Here is an 11,741-nt window from a genome sequence, read left to right on the forward strand (position 1 = left end):
GGGGTTGCATTTGTGATGTGCAAATTTTTTCTTAACCCCATAGAATATCTCTTGTTGTGTTACACTGTGGAGCTTCTCTCATCAACACATCAAATATGTTTTCACTGTTATTGCTATGTCTCAACCCATGTTTATAGGAGGTTTGAAGGTTGGCAAGGTCTTTCATCCTACATATTGTGTACACACACAGAGACACACACACACACACACACACACAAAGACACACACACACACAAAGACACACGCGCAGTGTCAGATATGAGACACATGTACAAGTGTCTCGTGGGGGCCTCCTTGCAGTGCTGCACTTTCCTCTGGATATGCTCAAACAGAATATACGAGCTCGAGGGCTTGGAAGAGGGCCAGGCTTGTCTCCTCGATTTTGGGTCATAAACGCGGCCTCTGCCCAAGGACTGCAGGGCCTTTTAAAACAGGGCTCAGCTTGATTAGACACACTTCTGTTGCTCCGGCCCAACTGCTAGCAAGCCAGCTGATCAGAGAGGCAGAACAAAGCCGGTCTCTTACAAGCCAGTCGGCTCTCAACCTCTCGTACAGTAAACAGGATATATTAAAAAAAAAAAAGAGGGCCGTCTTTATTTTACCACTGCTTGTAGATGGTGGAAACTGCTGTAAGGACAGAAGCCCAGAATTTTGTACTACAAAAAAAAATCAGCGGGATACATTCAGCATCGGCAGCTCATTTCAACAGGGAACAGCAGCATCAGGATCAGCGAAGGAAGAAAACAAGATTCAAATTCATCCACTGGGCCGGGAAAAGGTGGAATAGTTTCAAGTGAAAGTTGGGTTTATGAGTCCCTATGCATTCTGCGTACGGCCGCACTCACACTGGTGTTTTGAACGTCTAATTTGTTCATGAATATTACATCGTGCACCATTTGGCTCATGAATATGAAATAGATGGAACCACAGGCTCTCCCCATAATCAACAGTCGACACACACAGTCCGTCGTCAGCTCTCTAACTCTGCGGCAGCATTTTCTCTAGTGCATTTAGCCAATCACAGCCAATCATAGCCTCAACAGAACGTCAGTGTTGGTACAAACTGTCCGTGAATAACGTGTGAATACAGCGTCTTTGGATATTTTAGTGGATCACAGGCGCTCTCCCTCTCCGTCTGCCTCTCTGTTTCACTCTGTCTCTCTCATCTGCATGCACAGACAAATGGTATTTACAGTGTGACAGCCATAATTCCCTCGAACACCAACTTTCTCTAACATGGAGCAAAAAAAAAAAAAATGTGATTGCAGTGTTTTATTTACTGCTGTTGGATAAACAGCGTGCTCACTGTAGAAACAACAAGGAAACATGATGCAGAGCCGAACAGCTAATGCACCAACAATCTCTGCCCATCCGTTTACCCTGCCTTAAGCCGCATGGCTTTGCTCCAACATGGCCATATGCCCCTTAGCCTAGCTGCTCTACTCTATATTAAATGACTCATACAGAGTCTACATGTCATCACTACCCAACAATGAGAAAACACTACTGGGGGGGATACTGGTGCTTGTCTGGCACAAATCAAATCATTTCAGTCAGTTGGACAACAGTAATTCTATTTTAGCGCTACATTACTGTCATTATCAATTAATCTGTTGACCATCATCATAAAACTGTTAAAAAGCCCCACACTTTTCTCTTCTAAACTTTTCTTTATCAAGACAAGCAATTTAAAGATTTCAATTCTGGCTTTATGAAATGACACCAAATTAATGGATTTCTTTGGTAAATAATCAACAAATTAATTGATAATGAAAATAATTGTTGGTTGAAGCCCTAGTTGTGATCATAGACTGTAAACTAAGATAAGACGTAGCCTCCGTGACGTCACCCACAGGTTTCTGGAGAGCGGTTTTGAAGCTCAGAGTGAGCTGCGCCACCGTTGCCATCTTGACAGTGCCTGACTCCGCCCCTAACTACCAGCTAATCCAAAAATGGGCAAAAAGGCGTGTGTGGACCTATGACTTACGCTCACCCACCTGTCACTCAAAGCGGCCACGCTGTCAATTATGCATAACTTTAAGCCTTAATAAAATGTAAACAGGTGAGTTGTATAAAAGTTTACCCCCTGTACAGTTGTCATGATGCAGGAGATCAGCTGTTGAGACCCAAACCATTCTTTGTACCAGGCTGTAAACATGTTTATTTCTGTTTTAACATGGGAGTCTATGGGGATTGACTCACTGTTGGAGCCAGACTCTAGTGGTCATTAGAGGAACTGCAGGTTTTAGCGTTTGTTTTTCAGCCCTGGAGGTTGGTTGTGATATGATCTAATGAAATTGCATTAGGTTTGACTTAAATGATGATTATTTCCATATTTTTACTTCATTTGAGAATGTGCATGCTCTTTCCCTCTCAAAAGCACTTTCAAACCCATGATACTGACTCAACACAAGACATTGCGGTCAAGCTATAAACTAAAAAAAGGCTTTCTTCTTTTCAGTGCTTGAAAATTCAGGAGGTATAAAGTTTTCACCTAAAAGCATAGTCAGATTTTATTCTTAGTATCAGGTCCTGTATATTGACACTGCACTTTGTCTGACCCGCTTTGCGCTCTTGGTGAATAACAGTGACTCTGCAGCCTGATTGGACGCCAGCACAGTGAAGCACCCCGGTCCAATCAGATGATAGGACTTGTTAAATAGAAACACCACACCAAAAGTGGTAGGTAGGTTAGTCAAGCAGCGATACTGTCTCTGACACTATTGTTAGTGCTTTCATTACCAAGGTGTGAATGAGATAAAGACTTCACACTCCCCCTTAGTTTGTCTCAGTATTCCCTGTCTGGATAATTAAAGTCCAAGCAGCAGGTGCTGGTTAGACAGGCTTGCAAAATTTAGCTTCAGCTGTGTGCTCTCAAAGACATTACAAGGAAACACACGACGCTCACAGTCTAACAAATAATCCCCTGAGAAGTTTTGCCACCTTTGATGATTGAAAACCATAGGGTTGCAACTAATTATCGTTTTCATTATTGATTAATCTGCTGATTACTGTCTTGATTGATTCATTAATTGATCTGTTTGTGTTAATGACAGAAAATAGTGAAAAAAGGCGACATCTTCAAAACCCCAAACATATTTACATATTTGCAATCATCTAAACACCTTTGATAAGCAGCTGCTGGTTAATTTTGCAGTGAATTAATCAGTTATCAAAACACTGATTAAAACAGTCAAGTCACATAAATCTTTTTTTCCCCCGTTTTAACCTAAGCATTATTGAGCCATGTAAATCCCGGACGACGTAGTGGGGTTTGGAGAAAATGGAGACAAATTAAGTTTTGTTTGTAGTCTTTTAAGCATTTAATAATGGCATTAGAAAAAACTTGTTCGACTTAATTCATGTTATATTAAATTCCTGTCTTGCTACTTATAATATCTTGGCTAATTATTATCTAATTGTCTGATTTATGGCATGTCTCCCGCCTGTAATTTACATGATTACAATACAGCACCTTTTAATATTGGGACAACATTTGTTTTAAAAAAATATATATATCAAATTGGTGTTTTTCGATGTGTGCATTTTTTAATTGTTCATTAATGGTGATAAAGCCTGATCCATCTCTGATCCTTTATTCTTTGCCTTGGTTCCATGTCCTGTTCAAACACCACAACACTTCCTTACAATACTGATATCACACAGTTAGAGTGACCCCATGAGTTAATTGCAAAGTGCCAAAATGGCAGTGTTAGTCAGTGATGTCAACAAAGCTGCTTGGATTTAAAAAAAGAGAAAGAAAGAAAGAAAAAAAACCCACAACTGTCGTTTTACATCCATCTCAGCGTGTTGTAGGCGAGCCGTACCTCTGACATGCTGCTGTTGTTGGGAAAAAAATTCATTTCAGCAGTAGAATTTGGTTCACCGTGCCTTTATTCTGTCCACATTCTCCTTCCACAGTCAACTCAGACTGACAGTCCTCTTTCCACAGATATTGCAAAAAACTTGTGATGTAGAGTGTATTTTCCTAAAGGAGAGCTATTTAACTGTGACATATTTACAGTAAATAGCTTTACTAATTTTAATGTGCGCCTACGGCACTGTAGCCTACGTACTCACTGTGCACCTGCATTATGTAATGATAATTTAGAAAATATTGGATTGAACATAATATGTACATAGACTCAGCAGGAGGACTCTGGTTGTAATTAGCTGGACATTATTATCCCCAGTCACGTGAAACAGTCACCAGATGCAGGAAACAATTAAAAGATCAAATTAAGCTGCAACTCTTTTTAAGAAATCCAGCTGTACTGGATACTTAGCCGAGGCTTTATACATTTCACAACAAATGAAAGGGACTTTGTTATTATTGAGGATACAAGGCACAAAAAAGGCACCATAAGAGCTTTTCTTTTTCTTTTCCTTTGAATGTGAAGGACAAAATGCTCTTGTGGCGAACAATGAGGTTCACCATTAATGTATTAGTACATGGCAACAAGGGAACAGGATGTTCTAACACCCATGTTCAAATCCAGAAAACACTGGTTGAAGAAAAGTGTTGTCATAAAAGGGTAAAAATGTATCAGAGGCGACTCTGAGCCACACAAGAGGCAATCTTGTCAGCCTCACAAAATTCCCTTCTCAGTTTAGTAGTGTTTGACTTGGCGCCAGTTGCTAGGGTTTCATCTTTGCCAATTAAGCCAATCTAGTGTATTCCAGCAACTAGAACCTGCACTGTATGCCAAAGTATTAATGAACGAGATATTATTTTCATTCTTACACTGATTCGGTAACTCCCTTCTTTGTATCATGAATCGCTGTCTGTTCCTTGTAAGTTGCAACATAAAAGTCCATGCATGCATGGCTCTAAGTAATGTTAAGATATTTTCATCAAAGACATCTGAGCTAAATGAACTGGCAGCAGATAAAATGTATATTAATATGTAGGGAATTAGATAAATAGGGGCAAAGTTAGAGAGAGGGAGATGGAAGGATGGGGGGGGGGGCATTGAACATGAGAGAGATAGAGACTCATCATGACAGTCATCACTTCAGCTATTATCCCTAATTCTCTAAGGGAATATCTCAGTAAGGCGGAGTAAATTTGAGGCTGATAAGCAGACAATGAGATTTGCCCGGGCTTTGAGGCAAAGCCCTTCCAAGGTCTTGTTTTCACCTACACTGGGTTTGAACTTGAGGCGTCAAATGGCAGAATACAAATGGTATATGTTTGATTTGGTCAAAAAGTTATACTCCAATTATTGTGGAGAATAGTGTGAGATATTACAATATGGTAAACACATGGTGTCGCTTGAACCTCACCGCTGCATTTGTTGCACAGCTTAGGGATCGGACCTCCTGTCCACCAGGCGGTACCTTACCTTTAGCACCAATAAGTGTCAGCCTGCACGTGGCATACGTCTCAGCTAGTCTCTACACCAGTTAGTCATGTGACCATGCACAGCACACACTCTAAACACTGCCTGAACAGAAACTGATTGGTCATCTCCTCTATTATCGGCGAATGGGAGAATGAGAACAGAGAAGAGGCTGTCACATTCACACCTGCATGTGGCACACTGCAGTTGCGGATCGCGAATGTGGTTAGATTAATCGCGCAGCACTATGTTGGATTCTGCTGTGTTGTGTTTTGAGGTGACATAAGCAGGTGCTGTGCAAACTTGCCGGTGGGTGGCTTACAACATACATTTATTGTGTTGCGCATATAAGCTGCTTGCGGTCTTTGCAGAGTAAAGATTTGATTCTCTTTTCCTCTCTGCCCTCTGTGAATCTCTAATTAGCAAACCACAAAAGGTTAAAGGGAGAACCGTAGCTTCTCACATCAGGAACATCCTGCAGGAAATTTCTTCATGGTGTAAAGCTGTGGGCCGTGTGTGCAGGAGGAGCACTGAGGAGTTTTGTTTCACAGATGAAATGCAGCTGAAGGTGTAGGTGTTCCATTTTTGGCCATGCTAGCAGCTTAGCTGTAGGGATGCTTATGTTTGTTGGTCAGTCAGCCAGTCCGCAACTTTTGGCCCAAAGTGAAATATCACAACATGTACTGGACTGATTGATGTGAAATGTCGCGCAGACAGGGGAGAGGATTCCAGAGGAGGAATCCTTCTGACTTTGATGAACCCCTACATTTTCTCCTAGGGCCATGAGACTGATGTTTCTGGCTTTTTACAGAAATGTCTTGACAACAGCTTGATGAAATTTGGTACAGATATCCACTGAGATATAACTGAGGCTGAATCCTGACATCCGTGATTTCCTGACTATTACTATAGCGCCAGACAGGCCAATGTTTTCACTATTTCACACAAATATTTCTACATCTGCTGGATGGTTTGGCACCAACTTTTTCTCAGACATTCATGGTTCTCAGTTGATGAATCCTATGGACTTTGGTGCCTGTAGGTTCTGCCTCACAGAGCTGCTAGCATGGCTGTAGACTTGTTATCTTCTTCTTGACTGAAGTTTAATTAATATGACGTTTCGCCTCTTAAACAAGACACTTCCTATACATCTGTGTATTTATTATCTTTACATACACGGTGTACAAAAAAAAGTAGTTTCTGTTTCTGTTCAGTTCAGACCACATTCCAGAGGAAGTGAAGGAATATTTCACCATTACTCAAAAAAAATCTGTGTTTTTACTATGAAATACTCACTCACTGTAGGGAGCTTTTTTAAGATTGCTCCTGAGCAGAGGGTGATAGATTTGATTGTGGCGTTTACAACATGGATTCCAACAGTTAGCCCAGTTAATCTCCTGCAGTAAAATAAACTTCACTGTCCATCACTGTCTAGCGCCATATTTTGGCAAAAAATTGGACGGTTTGGAACATACTGACCATACAGATGGACAGAAGAGACGTGGATAATGCTGCAGGAGTTTAGCCGATTCTATGGACATACTCATACTTTTTTTTTTTTTTTTTTTAAATTCATTGTAGCAGCTGTGAATGCAAGCTGCTGTCCTCCATGAAGGAACAGGAGCCACCTTTCAAGCCTACACTGGGAGAATGTTTTGATATTCAAAAACACAAAACAAAGACACATATTCTAGCAACTAAAGCTCAAGTTTTTTTTTTTTTTTCCAGATAGGTCACATCGCAGTAAGTGTTCAGCTATATTTACTTGTAAAATGAACACTCGAAAGTTAAAAGCGACAGAATATCTTTCTTATTTTGTCTCTCACACGGCGCTCAGCCTCCATCTGGATAACAACCCCGCCACTCACTGAACAGAGTAGACGCAGAGAGAGGTGTACCTTTTCACTAACGTGGTAGTATTAACAACTCTCTTCTATGGAAAGTAGCTGACGTTTGTCCAAAACATCGTTAGATTTGTTGCTAGGTGCTTTTTTTCTCTGCAACATTGCACGCTGTAAGTAACTTTATGACTCATCACTGGTCACGTGGTGTTCGGCTGACAAATGGTGCAACTTGATCACTCAGTCAGTCAATCCCGGACATTCACATTTATAGGTCTGGCCCCGCAAAAAAGAAATGACTACAACAAACAAATTTAGCCAAGCATTACCTTGGATGTCTAGACATTTTGTGAACTGCACATCAATAATACCACGCTGACTGGGACTTACTTTCTATTTAGCTGAATGATTAACTGAATTGATGGTTACCTGTCCTGAAGGTTTTCTCTGTTTTTGCAAGTAAAATAGAGAGAGTTTGGATCAGATCCAAAATGAAATGTTCTCAGAAATAATTTCCATGGTGCACAGCTTTCTGTGTTTTCCTGCACGCTGCATCAACAGTTTTTTCATGTCTTGATTTTATTCATATTCCTACAATCTGAAGAAAACTTCTGAAATACTAAAGAAATAAAAAATCAGTGAAACTCTTGTGTGAAAGCCATAATTGCCTTTAGGACATTGTTTACTGTAATTATTATTCATTCTTTAGAGCAGTGGGCGGTACTCAGCTGTGCCTCACATCACAGCACCACCGTATCTATAATCACAGAAAATAATGTTGACTCGTGCATTATCGCTAAACGGCGTATGTGTAGGCTGTTGGGAATCTGTGGAGAGCATTATGGCATTAGCAGAAAGTGGCTGGTTTGCTGAGGAGGCAGAAACATGGTACCCGTAGCCTGAACATACTCTTTCTATCAGAAGCTCTCACTGGAGTTGATGGCTGGTTCCTGCTGCAGGCCACTGCAGACACATGGTACACAACACAGATGGTGAAATAAGGCACCAACGGCTGCAGTCAAAACAGTGAACGTGTCACGATGACATTTGTGCCATAAGTTATGATTTTGTGCAGCGTCAACACTGTCACTCCACATAAGGCACACTTAGTGATAATGAACAGCACCGGATCTACAGACGCACACACAGATACAGCCTCTTCATACATCACCACATTAATATTTGTTGATTTAGAAATTCAGACTCGTGAATGACACAGAGCAGGATTCGCTGAATAATCCCCCCTTTCTGGTGCACAAAGGCAAAACTTAAGCTGCTACAGTGAATACTAAGTCTCTCCAGCCTGGCGTGCATTGGACTCTTTCACACCCGAGCAGTCCAACTCGTTCGGATCGGCCTGTCTCTTTACTCGACACAAACACATGTTTTGTGGAGGTACTACTGGAAAGATACAGAGTGCTATCTATCAAAATGGAGCCGGCTGGAAGTCAGTCTAATCTCAAGCTGCATCCCACTTGCTTATTTATGTCACAGAGGCACATACAGTACATATCCATACACACACACACACACACACACACACACACACACACACACAATCCTTCTGCATTAGTTAAGATAAAGAAAAAAGGCACCGGCCTGGGGACAGACAGAATGTCAGCCATAAATTATCACCACTCCCAACACCAATCCTCATATCACACAGAGAAGCATGCAGAAGGCAATATAAGCGATGAAGCAACAAAACAGTGCCACCTTCTCGTGAAGCATATCCCTCAAATACACTGACTGCCCCCATCATTCGCCAGAAGCATAAGTGCAATGGCGAAGATAGTAATTTGAAAATGAATCAGCATTTTTGCTGTTGAAAGGTTGAAACCAAAGGCTTTCAAAAATGGACATTAATCCCTCCCAGTTCAAATAATGTAAGTGTATTTTAACAAAAGCCCTCATTATACAAAGAGGTGTTTAGTCGCAGAAGTTTACACAGTCACTTACTAAAGAAAAGGGACATTAGATGCACTGAGAAAAAAATGATCTATATCTAGGATTGCAACAATTTTTAATTTTCCTTATGGATTAATCTCTTGATTGGTATGTTTTTTGAATGATCAATCAGTAGTTTAGTCTATAGAATGCCAGGAGATGGTGACAAATGCTCATCACGTTATCCCAGGAGGTGACGCCTTTAAATGATAATCCCAGAACCCAGAGGTGGTCAATACACAATAATATGAAACGAGGAAAAGCCGCAAAGCCTCACATCTGAGATAATCTATGATAGTTTGCTTGATAAATGACTTGTTTGTCAGTTAATCATTTATCGACTTAATTGTTCCAGCATTAAATGAATCCTGAGTGTCTTCGGCTAATTTCAGTACCATCGCAGACTGACGCCGAACATACTGCCATTGTAAGTACGTCTTGAAAATGTCCCTAAAATCAGATGGAGATTTGGTTGCAGCATCAATGAACTTTCCTTTCTGCGGTTGACCCGCAACCCGAGGAGCGGGAAATTAATTATGAAATCTGGTTTGACTGACAGCTCATTTAAAGTCTAAAAGAAGGGAGAAAACAAATCATGCAGTTTATTCCACACAGGTGTGGAACTGGTCCTTGAAATTACTCAGTGATTAACATCCCACCATGCTTAGTGTTGTGTGTAAAAACCCTGTGCAGACCTAGTTGCTCATTATTTTGGCTCCTGTGGCTCAAAGAAGAAAAATCTCTTACTTTTATAGAGGGTTGATTGTGGGAGTATATTATGTATATTGTTTGACTTAATTATGTTTGATGATTAGAAAATGTGGCTGAGGTGATGATGTCATGAAAATATATTGAGAAGACATAACCACCTGGGAAGAACAGATGCATATAGTCCTCCACTGTGATGTTTGTGCATTATCTCCAGATGCAAGAAAAAAAAACAAAAAAGAAGACAAGTCTGTCTGAGGTGTAAGAAGGCAGCTTGTCACAAGAAATTTAGGGAGCGATATGATGGAGCTGCAGCCGTAAAGGCCTTATTATGTGTAAATTACCTCTTTTACGCAGCAGGTTGTGCAAGAACAAAAGCAGCAGTTTATTGAGGAGGAAAAAATCTCTGATGGTTAGATGAGTCACCATTCACTCTGTTCTCTGAACCAGTGGTTGACTACATGTGTGTCACGCATGAAAAGGAATCTATTCGCCCAAGTGCTGATTTCCCACAGTGAAGGCTTCTGTCAGGGCTGTTCTGGTGAGTGGTCCTGGCACAGTTTACATCCATTTGGTCCCTTAGCGGGCAGGTAAATGCCAAAACCTACGCCTGTCAGAGTGATCACATTTCTTATGCTTTGGTGTCTCTGTCATCATGACCGGAGGAGTGTTACAAGGTGAAAAAAAAAAAAAAATCCACAGGCCGTGACAGGTCCCCGAGTTGTTTGCGGAGCATGGAAATCATGTTTACCACCCTGGCAGTAACGGTCATCAGTCTCAACCAAGCTGAGCCCTACAGTTATACTACAAACACTGTTTCTGGCCACCTTTAAAGTTCAAATGGAGGAACTGCTTGTAAAAATTTGTCACATTTCTCTGTTGAATTCTCAGTTGAGTCTTTTTCTCAGTGTAGCAGCTCAGGTTGTGGCCCAGTGCCTTATTGATACACTCAGTGGTGTGTGGCCTTCATTTTAATTTAATGCCAATCTAAAAAGAAACAAAACAAATTCGACTGTAAACAAAAAGGTTAAAAGGAAAGTATTTTTCTGCATAGAGGATGAAATGCATATTTCACTACGAATAATTGTGAAATGCTGGTGGCAACACCAGTAGCAGCTTGATCGAAGACATTTATTCTTCTCAAATAGTTTTGTCTGAGTCTTCAGACATTTAAAGGACACACTGATACTGATGTGTAACAGGGTCGTCTTCACTGACAGAACACTTTACAAATGGTTCGATCCATCATTTAATCATAAAGACCCCCCCCCCCCACCACCACCACCACCATCACCACCATCTTCAACTCAAGCAAACAGGCTATAGATGAAATATAATGAGTAGGTTATGCTTATGCATGCACGCAAATATTGTGGTAACCAACTCTCTAAATGACAGACCCTCTCTCAAACACTCAGACTGCGTCCTTCATTTTACAGGCAGGTCGTTAAATCTCCAGGTGTGAATATGACAGTGTGCACTGGAGGACGAACCGGTTCAGGTTTAAGTGCAATGCTTTTTGGCTGCAGCAGCAATTTCAGATGTGATGGCTGCTCCCTCTATACCCGTTCCAACCAACACACAAGTATTTTCAGCACCTCCCACTGATGGACAGCTCCTATTCACATTTCTTTTTTCTTTTTTTCTTTCTCTTTTTTTAAGAAGGGCTGTGTTTGCCAAAGCAACAACTGCAGGACTTGACAGTTTAAATTTTAAAGAATATACCCTGCAGTGGTTAATCTGCTCAGGCTGTGGTAAGAAGAAATGACAACCTCATTTCTCCTGGAGGTGTATCACCCATGGGTGGCTTTGCTGGTTTTCTTTTTTTTTTTTTGCAGACATACTGGGTCAACACGCAGAAGCAGAGAGAGAGAGAGAGAGAGAGAGAGAGAGAGAGAGAGAG

General features: G+C 41.0%; 1 protein-coding gene across 1 annotated transcript in view; it reads right to left on the reverse strand.

The window, feature by feature from the left end:
• The window catches only part of lrrc4cb (leucine rich repeat containing 4C, genome duplicate b), a 39,458-nt gene that overhangs the window by 26,311 nt on the left and 1,406 nt on the right, over positions 1-11,741 (reverse strand). The window lies entirely within an intron of this gene.

The sequence above is a fragment of the Seriola lalandi genome, unplaced genomic scaffold (assembly GCF_002814215.2).
Source record: "Seriola lalandi dorsalis isolate HSWRI2012SDOR001 ecotype SW California unplaced genomic scaffold, Sedor1 jcf7180002054929, whole genome shotgun sequence".
In the NCBI taxonomy this organism is placed as follows: domain Eukaryota; kingdom Metazoa; phylum Chordata; class Actinopteri; order Carangiformes; family Carangidae; genus Seriola; species Seriola lalandi.